Raw genomic sequence first — 19,898 nt, 5'->3', positions numbered from 1 at the left:
CCCCTGTAATATAAACTCATAGAGTATTGTCGGGATTACCAGTCCAGGCTAAATCCCCTGCAATGACAATTACTCTAATGAGCTTGGATCTGAATTACCAGTCCATGCTAAATTCAGACCCTAATTCAGATTAGATTACCCGTCCGGGCTAAATCCATTTTCCACATATTCTTCGGGAGGGCTATATCAAAATGGGATTACCCGTCCGGGCTAAATCCTTTTTACCGTCAATTTCTTTTCAGAGATCCATCGAATTTTCCTTCCATTCAACCGGGATTTCTTCCCCTTTTTATTAAATATATCAATGTTTCATCAATTTTCATACAATGAGCATTCAAATCATATTCACATTAATAACAAACATTTCAAGCATTTAAGAATATAATTCAAGTTACACGAACTTACCTCGATACTTGTTCGTAAACAAAAATCTACTAATCCTGAACTTTTTCTTTTCCTTGATCTAGCTTCGTATTTTAATTTTCTGGATCTAAATAAATAAATTTAATTATTAATCTACTACATTTCATGTTCATATGTAACATTCTCTATAATTCCATTATTATTTATAGTGCATTTAAAGCTGTCTCACTGAGTCATAGTCACTAAATTATTTATATCTTGAGATACAGAACTCCAAATTAAGATCCTCTAATTTTCCCAGAAACTAGACTCATATATCTTCTTACCATAAAATTTTCAGAATTTTTTGTTTAGCCAATAAGTACAGTTTATTCTTTAAAATTTCCCCTATTTCACTATTCGAAAGTTCCGACCCCTCTTCACTAAAAATTAATTATCTCATTGTACAGAATTTAGATGATATTCTCATTTTTTATTTTGAAAATAGACTCATTAAGAATTTTAAACATATAAATTTAAGCCCCTAATTATTTTTCTCCAATTTTTTATGAGTTTCCAAAGTCAGAACAGGGGAACCCGAATTCATTCTGACCTTTTCCCACAAAATCTATTATATCTCATGATTTACAAGTCCATTGCTTACACCGTTTCTTTTCTAAGAAACTAGACTCAATAAGATTTAATTTCATATTTTATTCATCCTCTAATTCGATCTCTAAAATTTTTAGTGATTTTTAAAAATTAGACTACTGCTGCTGTCCAAAACTGTTTTAGTGCATGATATTAATTACCATTTTCCCCCTAAGCTTTCAATAAATGATAATTTCATCCCTGCTCAATTAACCTCTCAATTGAGCTTATTTTTCTCAATTAACACTTTATTCTATCACTTCAAACTACTTTGTAACCTTTGGAAATCAGGATTTTAGCACTAAACTTTAATTCCATACCTTTTCACAATTAGGTCCTACAAATCAATTTCTTTTGAAATTACCTAATAAAATAATCTCATAAACAAATTAAAGCTTCAATTTCATGCTATTTTATCATAAACTTACAGCACTCAACCATGGTGACTTTCAATTTTATTCATGAAATCAAAAACTAATGAATTTAGTAATAGGACCTAGTTGTAAAAGTCTTAGAAACATAAAAATTACAAGAAAAAGGTAAGGATTAACTCACTTGGTGCAAAAATTATGAAAAACCAGCTTGAATAAACCCTTAGGAAATTTTTGGCTGATGAGAATGCAGAAAAATAAAGAGAGTTCTAGATATTCCAATTTGGTCTCATTTTTATGTTAGTAAAATTTGTTATTTTACCATTTTACCCTTGTTTCACCAATTCTCCTAATTTTTCTCAGCTTATGCCGCCCCAAATATCTCCTTTTGGGCTTATTTACAATTTATGCCCCTCATTTAACAATTGAGCTATTTAATCCTTCTAGTAACTTTTACACCTTTTTCAATTTAGTCCTTTTCACTTAATTGACTACCCAAACATTAAAATTTTCTAACAAAATTTTAATACCATATTTCTAACATTTCATAAATATTTATAAAAATATTTTTGACTCGGTTTTATGAGATCGAGGTCTCGATACCTTGTTTTTACTCAATTTCTTCAATAATTTCATTTTCTAACTAACCACTAAATCGGTAAAATTTTTCTATCTATATTTTCATACAATTTTCATATCATATAAATATTCATGCAAAAATATTAAAATAAATTTATTTTTAAATCAGATTTGTGGCTACGAAACCACTGTTCCGATAACCTTGAATTTAGGCCATTACAGATTATCTACCACTATTGTAATATGATGGTCATACCACCACATTATTATAAGATGTTGAAAGATATAAGAAGGAAAAATGTTAGAAGAAAAGTTGCAACTCAGTAAAGTTACAACCAAAAATAGTTCCGGGTGAGGAAAGTTCAACAGTTGATTGATGGATAAGTGAAATGTGAAACGACAACTGAAGCAACAACTTTTAAAAATCAACATAAAGATATTTCTACTCTCTCAAGATCTCATGGTAAAGAACCATGTTTTTCTATGAGTTACATCTATTACATACAAAATTATTGATGAGTTAACATCCCTTACACCCTCTGCTGAAACATCTTATTGAGGGGAGTATGTTAATGCTACAACTAAGGGGAAGTGTGTTGATGGAATTATTAAGAGGGATTTTTGTAACATCCAGTTACCATTATTTGCCCAGAATTGGGGAAAACTATGATTAAATTGAAAGGACTAGTGAATTGTTAGACTTCGTCGGGAATTTCAAAAGTTTTAGTGGCTGAATTGTGATTAATTGGATTCTAATTCCAATTCAGTTAGATTGGAATCGACTGGTTCCAAAGTGAGAGAAAAAATGATTAAGAATGGATAGTGGAAATGGTCGGTGAGGACCATGCCTATTGAGTATATATAAGCGTGAGTAGAGACAAAATTTTCTCAATTTTGTTTATAAATTTTCTCCTCTTTATAGTATCATCTTCTTCAATCATTCTGAAGAACAAGAAGGGGATGCAAATGAAGAAAGTTATGCATGTTGTGGCAGATATGTGAATTTAGTTTGGTGATGGAGAAATTGAAGAACTGATAAGCTTTATTATCTCTCTATGCTTGTGGATTGGGGAAAGGAGTAGAGTAAGACTTTTAAAGCTTTTGTGTAATTTAAGGTTCTGGGTTTCTAAAGACTGACCATCATTAAAATTAATCGATGATGGTTGTCATGTTTAGCTTCCATGACAAAGGAGGCTCAGCTATTCAAACAAGCTAAACTGATAAAGTTAAGAAAGCAATGTGAGTTTCTTCACCCCAGCCCTGAAATGTTAATTATGTTTAAGATCGTATAGATATATGAGTATCCGCCACTTTAGTCCAAGTATGCATGAACTAATTATGATTACATGGTATTTCATCTATGAAAGGCATGTGTTGCATATTTATGATAGTAGAACATGGAAGGGTTTTATCGACGGGTTAGATGAAGTTAGGATTGGGAAAAAGGGGTGATTCTGTTAGATACCGTCATACATGTTGCTGAGTGCACTCGTGATGAGCGGAGCTCTAGGCCTTGAGGAAGGAACACTTTGGTGTTCTAGCATCAATGTTAGGAAAGGTGTAATGGATGAATGGGTGGAAAAATAGGGGAATTGGAATTCCGTAAAGATTTCGCCATCCGGGATTATTGGGAGCAAATCGTGATGTGAAAAGCTCTGGTCATTGCAGAAGAGATACTTAGGTGTTCGAGCATCACGGTTAAATGCGAAACAAATCTTTCGGTATGAAACCATGACGATGGTATTTAGGTTCCATAGAGTATCACCGCGATGATAGTTAGCAGGCTCTCTAGGTAACACCGCGATGGCAGTAGGGTCCTTCGAGGCGACACCTTCAAAAGGTTTAAGGTGTAAGACTATAGCTCGACTATGGCGACCAATGGTAATCCGTCGGGATAGTAAACACGGGATAGTTCGCTGAGATAGTAAACATAGAAAATCTGCTAGGACGTAAAACATGGGGATTATACTTGAAAAGTTTATGGTTCATGAAGGATGTCAAGGGTGAGAGTAGAGTCCACAGTGTAACTAGAGTGATAAATGACAAAAAGAAGTGAGTTTGATGTGTCAAAGGAATATAGACCACTAGAATAATGAGTGATGCCAAGGTTATGTATCAACCCCGAACAGGGTAAAAAGAAAAAGAGACTCCTTAGGTATGGAGGTATTCATAGTATACGCATATACTAGTCCGCCAGGGAAACTGTGAATTCCATATGAATTAAACAGGCACAGCTTAGTCTGTAGTAGTACGTAATCATATATTTTAAGTTAACAAAAAAATGAACCAAAGGGTTTAATAGGCTGATCAGGGTCTACATGAGAGGAAATGTATGCCCAATATTGAATGGCTAGTAATGCCCGTTAGAAGGTAGTGGAAAGCGAAGGTCAGAAAGAATGACAGAGATCTTGTTAACCTACCAAAGGTAAGAATTGCATGTTCTAAGAAGCTTCCTTAGGAAATAGATCAACAGAGCAAGGGCTATGGTGTTATTTAGTGAACTCTAGTACTCCAAGGTAATGAGAACATTGAAATATGGTAAAGAGCACAGAAGTAACAATTACTTGGGTAGTCGCCAAGTCTCACCTACCAAAAAATAATGAATACAATCAAGGAGATTCATTCTAAGCTGGATGTCTCAAAATTTTCTTTTTAATTCTATATGCGAATCTCACCAAGTTCCCCAAACTTATTAGATATCTGCTTGAATACAGGTTAGTTAAAGATTCAGAAATCGAGAGGGACCAAGCCAGACTTTGCTAGGATCTAGACGAAACGTGGAAGTTGTGCATGTATACAGAAGGGCACCCGTAAAGGCTCCGCCTCAAGGTTAAGTGTCATTTTATGTTATAGAGTCTTCGTCCAAAAAATAGTAATCAATTGATGGAATGAAGCCTTAAAGTTTTATTTCTAGTTTAATACAAGTTGTTTAAGCATGTAATTAAGCCAGAACAAGAATTTTGTTAAGTCATTTGGGTTAGTGTAGCATCCGATACTCGGACCTAGCGAACGGGTCTGGTAGAGGGTGTTACAATTTTTCTTTTCCGTGCTTGTTTTTTTATTACTTTGTTTATTCTTGATGTTGTCTACATGTTATCACTTTATGTGGTTGGTAAAACCTCAACTTGTGGATATGTTTCTTCAGTTGCAATTTCTCGAAGTTCTTTTGGATTTTTATCTAAAAAGGGAGAGAGAAAATGCTAAGTTTGAAGGGAGTTTCATATGCTTGTGTTGCATTTCTTACTTGAATAATTGGTTGCAGAATTTTTGGTTAAAAATGCCGAAGGGTGAAATTGCTGAGGCAAGTTTTGGAAGTGGCAGATGGAAGTTCCCATTTTGGTCAACATTGTGACAGACACATAACTTGCCTTATTTGTTGGCATGTTTAACTAAAATATTATGATGTTTTCGTTGCTTTTTTTTATGGATTTTGTGCAACCAATCCCGTGCTTATCATTAGAGAAGAGATTTGATAAGATTTGGATAGATGAAGAGGGATTAAAGCTTACCTTCTGAAGATAGATTTGTGCTCTAAATATGAAGGCTTGATCAACCTTGATAGATGTTTTATTGTTGAGGCAAGTGCTTTTGAAGTAGTTATCGAAGTGCCAGCGGAAATGGCCATTTTGGCTTAGCACTTCGTCAAGCAACATAACTTGCCTTATTTGGGGCTGGAAATCCTTTCAATCAAATCGCTTGGGCAATGACTTAAGTGGTTTTGTGGGCGTGTGTTGGCCCTTATTTTAGGATCCATCTTGTAGAGTAACAAATCTTTGAAGATTGGATTGGATTTGATCAAGCAATCAAATCCCTTGAAATTTGGAGATTGGATTGAGACTGCATTGAATACATATCTCTAAGGATTCTACTTTATATTAGACTTTATTAATATATTGTATCTTGCAATTTAATCCCTAGGAATTAAGTTGTAGTTGATCTCCAAAATGTTAACAAGTCTCAAATGTCTATATATTTGAGAGACTATTGAAAGCACATATTTGTTCATTGAGGAACGTGTTTGTAAGTGCAATTGAGAGTAAACAAGTTGTGTTTGCAATCTAAATTCTCAGGGGGAGAATTTAGAGGTGAGTGTTCTAGTCTTTAGGTACAAAGGTGAGGTCATTATACGTAGGGAGTGATAGAGTGTGATTTACATGTTTTGTGAATTAAAGATAGTTGAATTCCTCACTGAGCTAGGCTCTGCAGACGTAAGGCAATCGAACTATGTAAACAAATTTCGGTGTTCTTTGTTTATTTTGTTTACACAATTTTCGCAATGGTAATCGTAATGGTCACTACAATCAAGCACATACTTTAATCTTAAACAGTTCAAGCAATTAACGACTTTAAGTTTCAACAATCATTAAAAATATTTAATATACATAATATTCTAAAAATAAAAGACTTTTAAATTGTAATTAAGTAATTGTACAAAATTTTTAAAAAATTTATATGTACAACGTTTAAAAGATCGACATATTGTAGATTTATAACTTGTATTCTTCAATCTTAATTTTTTTTAATCTCTACAAAATCGATGCAAATAAATTAATGGTAATGATAATGTTAAAAAAAATCTAACTTCTTTAAAAAAATAAAATAGAATAAAATTTAAAAATAAATACTAATAATATTATAAATATAAATTTTATTTTATATTCTTCTTCAGTCCACTATTTTCGTCATCATCTTCAATCAACATTGTATTTCCGGTGATTACTTACTTTGTAGTTACAAATTAACTAAGCACTTATAAATTTCTAATACATAATAAGAATTTATTGATGTCAATTGGAGATTTTATAAAATTATAATAGTAATAATAATTAGAAAAAAAATAAAGTAAAATTAAATTTATAAGGACGTGCAGTTATAAAGTGAAATTTTCACATTAAACAATAGATGATCACAGGGGAAAGTGAATAGGGTTAATTTAAAATAAATTTAGTATATATGTATAATAAATTAAATAAATATGATGAAAGAATATCATAAATTTACCTTGCCATTGATTAAATTGATATTTCATCTATCTCCTCTGATATTATCATTTGAATATGACTTAAAATTTTCTATTCAAAAGATCATTACTTTAATACTTCTTTATTTTTTAGACATTTTGAACTTACCGATGCTAATAATCTCTATTTTCTGGTGATATTATTTAGATATTATTTGTTGCTATTTTTTCGAAATTATTTTGAAGTGTTGAATACTATTTATAATGGTAAATTTTAATTTAAATTGATATATAATTGTAACACTAATTAAATAATAATTAACTTAAAATAATATATATTATTAATAATTAATTAATATACTTGATTGTATAGTTCAAACTAATAAATATTTTATGCAAAAAATAAATTTATTATTGATATGATTTTATCTATTAATAATTATTATTACTTACTCTTAATATGTTGAATTCGATTTCTATTAAACTATATAGTTCAAATAAATAAAAACTCTATTATTTAAAATAAAAATTATTTTTCTAAGGTCAACATAATAATATAATGAATAATAAAAGGTATTTTTATTAATTTAAAATTTTCTCTCAACTCGTGTTTTTATATAAATTATAGATAAATTAATATGTAACACTAATAAAATGATAATTAATCTAAAATAATAAGTGTATAACTCAAATTATTATCATATTATGAAAAATATTTTTGTGGGCAAATTACCAATAAAAGCCTCTTTATTCTTAAATTTACCGAAATGGGCTAGGTCCTAAATTAATTACCGGAATGGACCAATTTCCCCCAAAACGCGCCCACGTTAGCGCGATGTCAAGGGATAAAGCAGGAAAACGCTTCCTCAATGAAGCGCTTTGTCCACGTGGACAGAGTACGCGTCCTTGAGGGCGTGCTTTGTGTCCACGTGGACAAAGCGCTTCCTTGAGGAAGCGTTTTCCCCGTGTATGAACAATACCAACGGCTATTTTTTTGACCGTTGGTAACCCCCCAACGGTCAAAAAAAAACTATAAACCCCCCTTTCATTTTTTTCACACTTAAATCCTTTCCATCTTCAATCTTTCAATATTCTCTCAAATTTCTCTCAAAGCTCTCTTTAATTTTTTTCAAAAAAGCTCTAATTTTATTTTTTGAATTTATTTTTTTAAATAAAAAAATTTGATCGTGTTAGCAATGGTCAGAGAATTAATTCGTTTCGATGATAAATACATATCCATCGAAAAAATGAAAATGGTAAGTGTTAAATTTAATTTTTAAATATTATTTAAGATTTTTTTCATTTATGCAATTTTAAATAATTTTTATTTTATTATTTCTTATAAAAGTCTGTAGATCGGATATTGCAATGCTATATCCGTAATATGTCTGGTCCTCCATCACCGTTGATAGAGAATTATCTGCGGGAAGCAGGTTTTTGACACGTGGCGACGATAGGCCGGGGGTGCAAGTTGGACCAAAAACTCATTAGTGCATTGATAGAGAGGTGGAGACCCGAGATGCACACATTTCATCTTCCATGTGGAGAGTGTACCATCACTTTGGAAGACGTGAATTTGCAATTAGGATTTTCGGTGGATGGGTACGCAGTCATCGAGTCCGTTCAATTTGGTGATTGGGGAGCGGTATGTACGAGCTTTTGGGTGCTATTCCGGATAATATTAATGGAGGTCGAATCGAGATGGGCTGGTTACGAGACACATTTCCGGAGCCGGATGATGATTCTATCGAACTAGAAAGAATACGATATGCTCGGGCATACATTCTTAAGATAATTGGAGGTTATCTGATGCCGGACTTGTCACGAAACCTTGTACATCTGAGATGGCTGCTGAAACTCGTTGATTTTAGAACAGCTGGTGAATTTAGTTGGGGGTCTGCCGTGTCGGCAACATTGTACCAGGAGATGTGCGGGGCGACGCGACCGAATAAAGCGAAAATTGAAGGTTGTCTATCACTATTGTAATCATGGGCACGGTTTCGCTTTCCATTTTTACGTCATCGAGTGGACCACCCATATACATTTCCACTCATAACGAGGTAAATTTTATATTAGATTTTACAATTATTACGTAGATTTAAAATATAATCGTATGCTAAAAATTTATTTAATTAGGTGGAACCATTCAGCAAGTTATGTTGGATTACCTACCTCTCTTGAAGATATACGGCTTCTATTAGACCAATGGTCAGAAGCTCAAGTAAGTATTAAATAAAATAGATATACATAATGAGATAGTCGATTCGTATTTAGTATTTAGTATTATGTATTATGTATATAACTAATATTTCCATCATGTTCATATAGTTTCAATGGACACCATACGAGGATCCTACAATTCAGCAGTAATTTCGGATGAATTCTTTTAAAATCCAAACATTTGGCATGTGAAGGTCCCATTGGTCAACTATGCTATCGTGGGGATGCACCAGTCAGACAGAGTATTATGACAATTTGGATGCCGACAACCGATTCTTGTGGCACCTGAGGTGTTGGATGATCATCACAGAATCGACTTGCGACAATTGCATACGGATTGGCCGAGATTCTAGTCACACTATATCCAAATGTGAGAAGATCAGTATGATTATATACCTACTCGGGAACTGATCATTGTTCCAGAGTTAGCGTGCGTGCCGGAATACGTACCATGGTTTAGGATCCATGGCAAGTCATATTTACTGTCGGAAGAGGAGAAGCAGTGACAATTGCGTGTCCAAAGGGAACGACGTGGCCCTCTAAATCCAAGAAGAATGAACGACAACACATGCCTATCACAATCACCCGGCCCATCACTAGGCCCAGCAACAGCACCCACACAGTTACCGGGCCCAACACTTCAACCAACGACACCCATAGCACAACCTTTTCAGATGATGCCAGGTGCATATCCTAGCCCTTTTATGTATCCTAACCCTTATATGTTTCCTTTTTCTAGTCCTATGGTAGGTTAGAATGCATGGCCCGGTTCATCTCCATTTTCGATTACTCCGAATGGACCGCCGATTTATATGCCACCGTCGTACGAGGGATCGTACGAGAGGCTGTCGGGGAGCTCTTCTTTTTACCAATCCCCATCACCTTATAGGTTTCAAACACCTTCGTCATTGGTGAAGGAAACACCTCCGCAGTCAATATTCTATCAAGGTGGGTCATCCTCCCAACACCGACAACCAGATCCCCTATCGGAGGAATCAAAATCCCCGTCGGAGCAACCACAACCCCTACTGGAAGCTGGACAAAGGAGGAATCCAACGCGTAACCGTCGACGACCTCCATGTGGCACTGAATCCGGTGGCCACGGACATTGATTTTTATTTTAATATATTTGTACAAACATTTTGAATATTTTTATATTATTTCATGTAATAAAATAAAAGGAAATATTTTGAATATTTTATATTATTTCATTTAATAAAATATAAATAATACAACATATTTTTTTACAACAACTATCAACTATTGCGATTTGGACATGATCTACTTGTATGGCCTGGGTTCCTACACTATCCGCACAACTTCTGTTGATTGGTTGTTTCTCGGATATCCATATTGTTACATTCACTCATCTTCAATTTCTAACCTTCTTAGCCTCTCTAATTTTTTTTGCTGTAACTTATGCAACCTGAGAAAAAAATTTGGCTCATTTATAGCCTCAGGCCAAATAGGAACTACTGTTGCAAAAGAGCATCCATGTGGGAGCTTCTTTCAGTACTTTTGCTGACATTGCATCCTGATTGAAGGTTTTTGACACTATTTGCTCAGAAACATCTTCTCAAAATTATTTTTTCAGAAACTACTGTAGCAAAAGAGCGTACACATGGGAGCTTTTTTCAGTACTTTTGCTGACAATGCATCCTGCTAAAGTGTTTTTGACACTATTTGCTCAGAAATGTCTTCTCAAAATTATTTTTTGAGGAACTATTGTAGCAAAAGAGCGCCTACGTGGGAGCTTTTTCAAATTAACAAATAATTTAATTAAGTAACCCTAAACCCCAAACCCTAATTTATTTGATTTTTCCTTAAAAACCCAAAACAATAAACCCTAATCTAATTTTTCTAAAATTTATAATTAATTTACTCAAGTAACCCTAAACCCTAGTTTATTTGATTTTTTCCTTAAAAACCATAAATGCTAAACCCTAATCTAATTTTTAAAAATTTATAATTAACCTAAACCCTAAACCTTTATTTATTTAATTTTGTCCTTAAAACCCTGAAATCTAAAAACCCCAAAACCTTAACCCTAATCATAAAAAACCCTAACCATAAAAAACGGGGAAAATGCTTCCTCAAGGAAGCGCTTTGTCCACGTAGACACAAAGCGCGCCCTCAAGGACGCATTTTCTGTCCACGTGGACAAAGCGCTTCCTTAAGGAAGCGTTTTCCTGCTTTATCCCCTGACATCGCGCTGACGTGGACGCGTTTTGAGGGAATTTGGTCCATTCCGGTAATTAATTTAGAACCTGGCCCATTTCGGTAATTTGAAAAATAAAGGGGATTTTATTGGTAATTTGCCCTATTTTTGTAGATATGTGTTCTTCAATGATTGTGCGATGCATATAAATATTTCAGATTGTTTCCGTATTCCCGATTGAAAACTTATTGGATTAATTGTTTACTAAGTCATTAAATTATTAGTAAGTTTACTATTTGGCCATTTAATTTTAGAAAATTATAAAATAATTATTGAACTATTTGAAAGTTTTTATTTAAGTCACTAGGCTGTTAAAATTATTGTTGTATACCTTCTTTGTTCATACCGCATGCACTAATTGGAAGCTTTCATTTCTCTTTTTTTTTCTACAATTCAATTTTTTTTATGAAACAATTTTAAACGTCACAAATTTACCAACCAAAATCGAATCATCTTTCTTCTTTGATCTTCAAAATTGATCTTCAGATCGCCTTGGATCGAAATTATGTTTTCCTAATCGTCGGTAGGTACTAATTCACTGTACTGATTGTCATGTTGTTGCTTGGAGCTTGCTAGCCGGACTTTAAAAAAAAAAACTTAGCAGTCCAATGAGTTAAATAAAGACTTTTGAATAGTTCAGTGACTTAAATAAAATGTTCCAAATAGTTTAGTGACTGTTTTTAACATTTTGAAGTTAAGTGACCAAAACGCAAATTTACAAATAGTTTAATAACTTTAGTGTAATTTACCCTTGTTTAATATATATATTTGTTTATAAAACAAAAAGATACTGATAATTTCTTTAATTTACCCTTTAAAAAGTGTGGTAAAGAACAAGTGGGAGAATGGTGTAATCCTTGTAATGATATTTTAGCTACCATCCTTACTCAACTTTTGGATAAAGATTATATTCATTTTCTGGTTGTTTGCCGTCATGGATGTCAACATTTGCTTCTCAGCAGACCAATCCCCAACCCTCACTTTAGAGCAAGTACTAGGGCTGTAATCGAATCAAGCCGAGCTCGAATATTGTTAAGTTTGAGTTTAAATTCGATCGAACATCTATTTTTAAGCTTGAACTTGGCTCAAGATATAATCGAGCTACTCGAGCTCAAGCTCAATTAAACTCATATACTAATTTTTGTACTCAAGCTCGAATTCTCAACTCAATAATTAAGCTTAGGGTTAACAATATATATTAAGGGTAATGACATAATTTAAGAATAAAAAAATATAAAAAGTTTGATAAAGCTTGCGAACTATTTGAGTCAAGTATTATTAAGCTCAAAATTGAATCGATCGATAGCTCGAACTTGACTCGATAATTACTAAATCAAATTTACTTTTTTTAAATCAAACTCGAATAACTTATGAATACCAACGTCTCGTTAACACCACCAAGTCGATTCCATTTCTTTCTCATTTCTCGGGCAACAGTTGCAAGTGCAAATTTTATGATCCGTTCTACAATGGTTCATACGTAGCAGCTTACATGCAATCATTGGACCGAATTTGACCGTTTCAACGGAAAAATAGGCCTAATTTAGCGGAAAGTATATAGTTTTATATAAGCACGGATAATACTTCTTTTAAACTTAAAAAAAAAACATACTTTTTTGTTCAAAGGGTCTTCGCTCGATTGACATTTTTATTGTTGTCAGTGTAAGAACGTAAATTTAAGTGCATTGAAGCACGTTTATCTTCTTATTTAATGTTTGGAAGAACTCAAAACAATCAAAAACAGTAAATGAGACAAAGTTGTATATAACAAATACAATGTTTTTGAATAAAAATTATTTTAAACAACATTTGGAAAAAATTGTACTTCAGATTATATCTAAAATACAAAAATGTTAAATTTATACTTGGAAACAATTTTCAAGGCCAAGTTAATTAAAAACAATATTTCAAACATTTTCAAACAAGATAAAAATGCTTCAGGCCAAAAAGTATCGATATTTTTTGTCTGGTATCGATAAATTTCTAATAATTTATACCAAAATAGGTCACTGACTTGTAATTAAGTTACCAAGTATCGATACCTTTTTTATTGGTATCGATAAATTTTAAAGATTATCGATTTTGGTATGTTTTTTTATTGATACATTTTTTTAGTACTGACACGAAATTAACATTCTGCCATTTTTTAGGTATTTATTAAGTATCGATCTAGTATCAATACATTTTATTTGATATCAATAATTTTCTCTTAGTACTAATTTTATCAGTATAATGGTCATTGAATTAAAGCATTAAATGTTAAAATGTATCGATACTTTTGAAAAAGTATCAATACATTTTGTTGCAGGTGAATTAAATGAACTGGTATTTTCATCCCAATAGCTTTATTAACTTCCAAAACAACTCTAACCGTTAGAAATAAATTATAGGTATAAATATCAGGTTTCAAAGGTCCTACAACAACAAGATAGAGAATCAAAGCAAAAATATTAATCATACAACCTTAGTGCTTAAATTTTCAATACTTTTTTTACATACACTTGTGAGCTTTATTATTTTTCATTCAGCTCAAGTGTTCTCTTTATAATTGTGCTTAATTGGCAAACAACTTGATCTTGTAAGGGTTTTTTTTTTGTTTGCTTCTTTGTATTTCTTTAAGAGGGTTTGAGTCTTAAGGTTTGGGTAGAAATCTTAAGGGAGTTGTAAGGTTAAACATTTTACTAAAAGGTTGAACAAATTATTGAATTTAGAAAAAGCATTAGTTGTGGAAAGCTAAGGTAGTGGAGTAGGCAACTGGGACTGAACCACTCTAAATCTTTGTGTTAATTGTTTATTCATTCATTGCTTCCACCAAATTTATTAAAAGACCAATTCACCCCCTCGATTACTTCAATTGAGTTTTCGATCCATTATCAAGCTAAAAAATATGACGTTTCGGATTCGGATCGAACCGTCTCGACTGGATTTAGGGTGCCACACAAATAAAAAATGAAATGTGAAATGTTAGACACTTAGTTAATGAGAAATGAAAATAAAAGCTTAACATTAGATAACTTTTTCATACAATGAAATGAGAAACTTTGACATAAAATCCCTTAAAATAAAATGGTAAATTAATGAAAATATGTATGTTGTGGATAAAAAAATGTAAATATCATATAGCTAAATGAATATTTACTCAAAGTGCAAGAATAACAATAGCGGTAATCATCCTAATTGTGTATCGAAAATTGATCTAATCGTATGAGGCTTGAGTAATAATGATATGTTACTTACTTGAGTTTTACGAGCTTAACGGGTTAATGGTTTCAATGTTGTTTTGAAAATATTGAACTAGTGACTTGAGGCATCGCATCACCGTTTGAGGAATAGAAGATTTAAACTATGATATTGATTTTGAGTTTGCTAGTAATGACATGTACATAAAAACCTAAACTTCTCAAAGAGTTGTATAATGTTGTTTTGCGATTTTAAACTATGATATATTGTGTTAGAGTAAGCGGCTTAAGATATCATCATGGATGGTTCCTCCATTTCTCAAAAACAAGGAGAGCAACTAGTGTCAAAGAGTAAGAGAGAATGGAGTGAAGAAGATAAAAAGAATATACAGCTCAATGCTGAAGCCATGCACATTCTATTTTGTGCACTTGGTGCGGATGAGTATAGTAGGGTGTCATCTTGTTCTAATGCGAAGGAGATATGAGACAAACTTGAGGTCACTCATGAAGAACAAAAAGAAGCCTATTTTTTCCATATAGTCATAGAAGATTCCAAGATAACTTCTAACTCATCTAGTTCAATTTCTTATTCTTCTGATGAATTACAAGATGCCTATAATGAATTAGGGTTGAAGTTTGAAATTATGGTTTCAAAATATAAGAAAAACATTTCGAAATTAAAAGATGAAAATAGTGCACTATATAAGATCAATCATGAACTTGAAAGATATGCAAACAATTATAAATGAATTTGAGAAGATTATTTGGTAATGTATGATAATGGCTAGCCTCATATGTCGTGGATCCCTCGTTAAAAGTAAAGGAGGAAGAGCTTGTTATGCCATCACATGTTGAATGAATTCAATGAAATTGCAAATATTTTATTTAAATTGATGGATTGTAATAGCTGAAAGGTAACAGCTGGAACTTAGGAGAAAAAAATAGAACAAGAAAACTCAGCTATAAGTTTGCAACATGCTGCTTAATGAAGGTCTATTTGGATTTTCATCCTAACAAAACCACCGTTGTTGGAAGATGATTGACAAGATAAAATATCCTTGTCATGACTCAATTCAACACAATTTTTTATTTAAGGTAAGGTGAGTAAAATTTAATTTGATTTGAGAAAAATAAAAAATATATTCAAATTTCGAATTAACCGAATCAAGTTGTTCGAGTTATTCGAGTCAACTCGAATAAGTAATTTGAGTTTTGAGTTCGAGTCAAGTTGAATTTTATAATTCGAATAACATATTGGTGTAAATACCCCTTTAGTCCCTATCAATTTTGAAAATGAGCAAATTGGTCTCTCTCAACAAAAAAAAATGCAAAATAACTTTCAAATTTTCAAAATAATTTTTAAAATTCAAAATACTTATAAAAACTTTAAAATTTATATTTTTTAAAAAAATTTTAAAATTTTAAAATAAAATTCTAAATAATATATAAAGAAAGTTAAAAATTTTAAAATTTTCTAAAATAATAATTTTGGGAACCTAAATAAGTTGATTAATGATTCAAGTTTGTCATACTAAAATATATTATAATTTTTTATTATTTTGCTTTGAAAAAGTTTTCAAATATATATGCTTTCAATTTATGTTCTCTAATATGGAATTAGTTATACTGTAACAAGATTTTAATTTGACATGTTTAATTTTTTACTTTAACTCAAACAATTTTATTCGATTGGACTCGACTCGAATTTCATTTCACTTGATTTGATTTGATTTGAAATTGATTCGAAAGAATTTCAAATCGAATTAGGATAATAAAATAGGACTCGTTAACTCAATTAACTCAAAAAAATTTCACTCGATTGAATCAAACGCTATCTAAGGTTTGCCAAATGCTTTTTAGTTGGTTATTTTAGGTTGATTGGGATTTTTCGAATTGTTTGTAGCTTAATTCACACATGTGATTTAGGTTGGTTATTTTAGGTTTATTCGGAGTTTTTGAATTGTGATAGGCTGTCAAAACATATAAAAAATAAAAGTAGGAAGTAGTGTCGTATGCACAAAAACGATGATAATTTTTTTAATAAACAAATAAAGTAAAAGATGAGAGGTTATTATAGAATAAAGAAAAAACAACTAAATTCAAATTAAAAACTAAAACAAAGAAAACAATAGTTAAAAGTTTTACGAAAATCAATGATGAGAAACTTCAACCAAAAGTAAAATCTTCGTTTGATTCATAAGTTCAATCATCGGCGCCAGAATGTTTTTGAAATTAGTTTTAATTGCTGACTCAGTGTCAAGCAATCAATCTCTCCTTACTTGTTCAGTAATCAAGAGGCAACTCCTTTGAAATTAACTTCGTAATTGATAAATAACCTTGTAACTCAACTTTTGAGATTTAACTTACCGACAACATTAAAAAAGAGAGAGACCTAACTGTAACCAACAAACTGTAATATAAGCAATTTATGCAGTTTGTCACTAATATTAGAATAAATTAAACAATTACGGATTTAGTTATTATAATTGACAAGACAACCGTTCTAAGCTATTAAATAGATGTCACGTATTTAACGAACCTAAACAATTATAATTCAAGCAAAAAAATGTGTTAATACTAAAGAACAAAGAAGAATTAAAACGTAAATTAAATCTCACTAATGTATTGAATCAAATTTTGATAATCCTTTGACTAGAAAAGAGAGTTTGGAAACCATAAAATAAAGAAAACACAAAAGAAAAATAATACTAAGAGCGGTTATGTCCAGTTATTTTCATATGGCAAAAGTAATATAATAGAGAAAATATAAAGTGTCATTAATTAAATAATGCAAAATTTTTCTAGGTTTCTTGGTAATTTTCGCGTCAAACTTCCAAGTCATATTAGGACACCTTTCTGATATTTTTTGGGCTTGAGTTGTGAAATATCTTCGATTAGATCTTTTAATTCCCTTAGAATCGATATATTACAGGCCAAAAATGAAATTTTATAACTCAAGTTATGACCAAAATACTACAGCTGCATTGTTTTGTAAGCCTAATAAATAAAAATTTGTCAAAAACTAAGCTATTTTTTGGGCAAAACATCATTAAAAGCCCCCTTTTTTTAAATTTATCGAAATGGGCCCGATATTTCATTATTTACCGGAATGGCCCTTTTCCCCGAAAGCGCGTCCATGTTAGCGCGATGCCAGGGGACGTGGCAGAAAATCATGTCCCTGAGGGCGCGCTTTGCTTACGTGGATGAAAATCGCTCCCTCAAGGGCGCGTTTTGTTGCCACGTAAGTGCTCCCTTAGGGACGCGTTTTGCCCGTTTCTCCCCACGTTAGGTTTTGGGTTTTTAGGGTTAGGGTTAGGGTTTTTAGGATTTTTAGGGTTTAGAGAAAAAAATTAAACAAATAAAGGATTATGGTTTAAGGTTTAAGGTTTCTTAATTAAATTAATTATAATTTTTTCAAAATTGGATTAGGTTTCGTGTTTATGGGTTTTTAAGAAAAAATTAATTAAATTAGGGTTTAGGGTTACGTAAGTAATTAAATTAAAATTTTATTAATGAAATCGCTCCCATGTAGATGCGCTTTTGCTACAGTAGGTCCTGAAAAATAATTTCGAGTTGACGTTTCTGAGCAAATAGTATAAAAATGCTTCAAGCAGGATGCTTTATTAGAAGAATTTCTGAAATTGCTCCCATGTGGACGTGCTTTTGCTACAGTAGGTCCTGAAAAAATAATTTCGAGTTGACATTTCTGAGCAAATAGTATAAAAATGCTTGAAGCAGGATGCTTTATCAGAAGAATTTCTGAAATCGCTCCCACGGGGACGTGCTTTTGCTACAGTAGGTCCTAAAAAATAATTTCGAGTTGACGTTTCAGAGAAAATAGTATAAAACGCTTCAAGCAGGATGCTTTATCACAAGAATTTCTGAAATCGCTCCCACGCGGACAAGTTTTTGCTACAGTAGCATGTTTGGGCTGAGGCTATAAATGAGGCAAAAAATATTCTCAGATTGCATAAGTTACAGCAAAAACAATTTAGAGAGGCTAAGAAGGTTAGAAATTAAAGATGAGTGAACGTATTAGTGATGTTATTTACTATGATGGTGAGGTTTGCCACACTGAGAACGGTGTTGTTTTTTTATCGGAGAATACAGTGCGAGTGGTTTTTAACCAGAACATAGATTTTACAGAACTTCGTAAAAGAATTGGGCGTAAAATTTTCGGAACGACGCCAATGAAAGTTCTGTCTATTACCTATCGATTTTTTTCTTCTGTTGATCCAGTGACATATGACTCGTTCGACATAAAAGGTGCTCGTAGCTTGGAGGCAATGGTGCAGACTCATCTTGCTAGTGGAGCACCTTATATTGAGTTATATTTACAATTTACATCGCCAAATGATGTACTTGAGACTGGTGTTCGAGAGGTATACACGACCCTGGCCGACACTCGGTTAGCGGGTTACAAAATACAGAACAGCCCATGTTTGGTAGCGGTGTGGAATGCACATCCCCTGCAAGACACTCTATCGGTGGATGGGACATTTACGTCGATGGCTCGATGTTTGATGCTGGAAATACGTACTGGGGAACGGTATCAAGTTCTTGTGGTTGGGGACATTATGAAATGCCCAGAAGAAGGGATGATGTACTCCCTACAACGTCCACAAGTGAGGGTACCTCGTACGTTGTAGATGATGATGGGTTAGAAGATGACTCCGATATGGATCCACCTCAAGAGCCCGGGCCCTCTTACTGCAAGGCTTGGATAGCTAAGCAAAAGGAGTTGGAGAAGATGCATAGTGGGTGGGACACTTCATATAATGAAATATGGCACTGGTGTCAAGTGCTAGAGAGATACATCACAGGTTTCATCACAGACCTTAAAACGGAATATGCGTACTACAACGGCCGATTGTTTCGTAGATGTCAAGTGTTCAAACGCCTGTTTTGAACCTTTAAGCAATGCCGAGACGCATTTCCATACTGCAAGCCATTGGTACAAATTGACAGTACCTTTATGTTTGGTAGGTATACTCATTGGCTATTGCTTGCAGTGGCACAGGATGGTGGTGGGAGAATTCTTCCAATTGTATTTGCAATAACACCGGGGGAGTCATCTGATGACTGGGATTTCTTTCTATCTAGGTTAAGGAGGCATGTGCGCCCCCAACTTGATATCTGTATTATTTCAGATTGGGACACCGGTATACTAGCTGTATTTGATCGACAGGGAAGCTTATGGCAGCGCACACACCATTGATATTGCCTAAGGCACGTTGCTTCGAACTACTACAGACAATATCCATCTAAGAGCGAACGACGACAAGTGACCAACATGGGTATTTAGTCTCTATCTGTGTTATTTCGTTTGTCATTTTGAATTTATTGTAAATGAAAAAGTGGTATGTAATATTCGCTAT

Source organism: Gossypium hirsutum, chromosome D09 (genome assembly GCF_007990345.1).
Source record: "Gossypium hirsutum isolate 1008001.06 chromosome D09, Gossypium_hirsutum_v2.1, whole genome shotgun sequence".
NCBI lineage: Eukaryota > Viridiplantae > Streptophyta > Magnoliopsida > Malvales > Malvaceae > Gossypium > Gossypium hirsutum.
The sequence above is the reverse complement of the archived record's forward strand: the minus strand, read 5'-3'. Positions refer to the sequence as shown.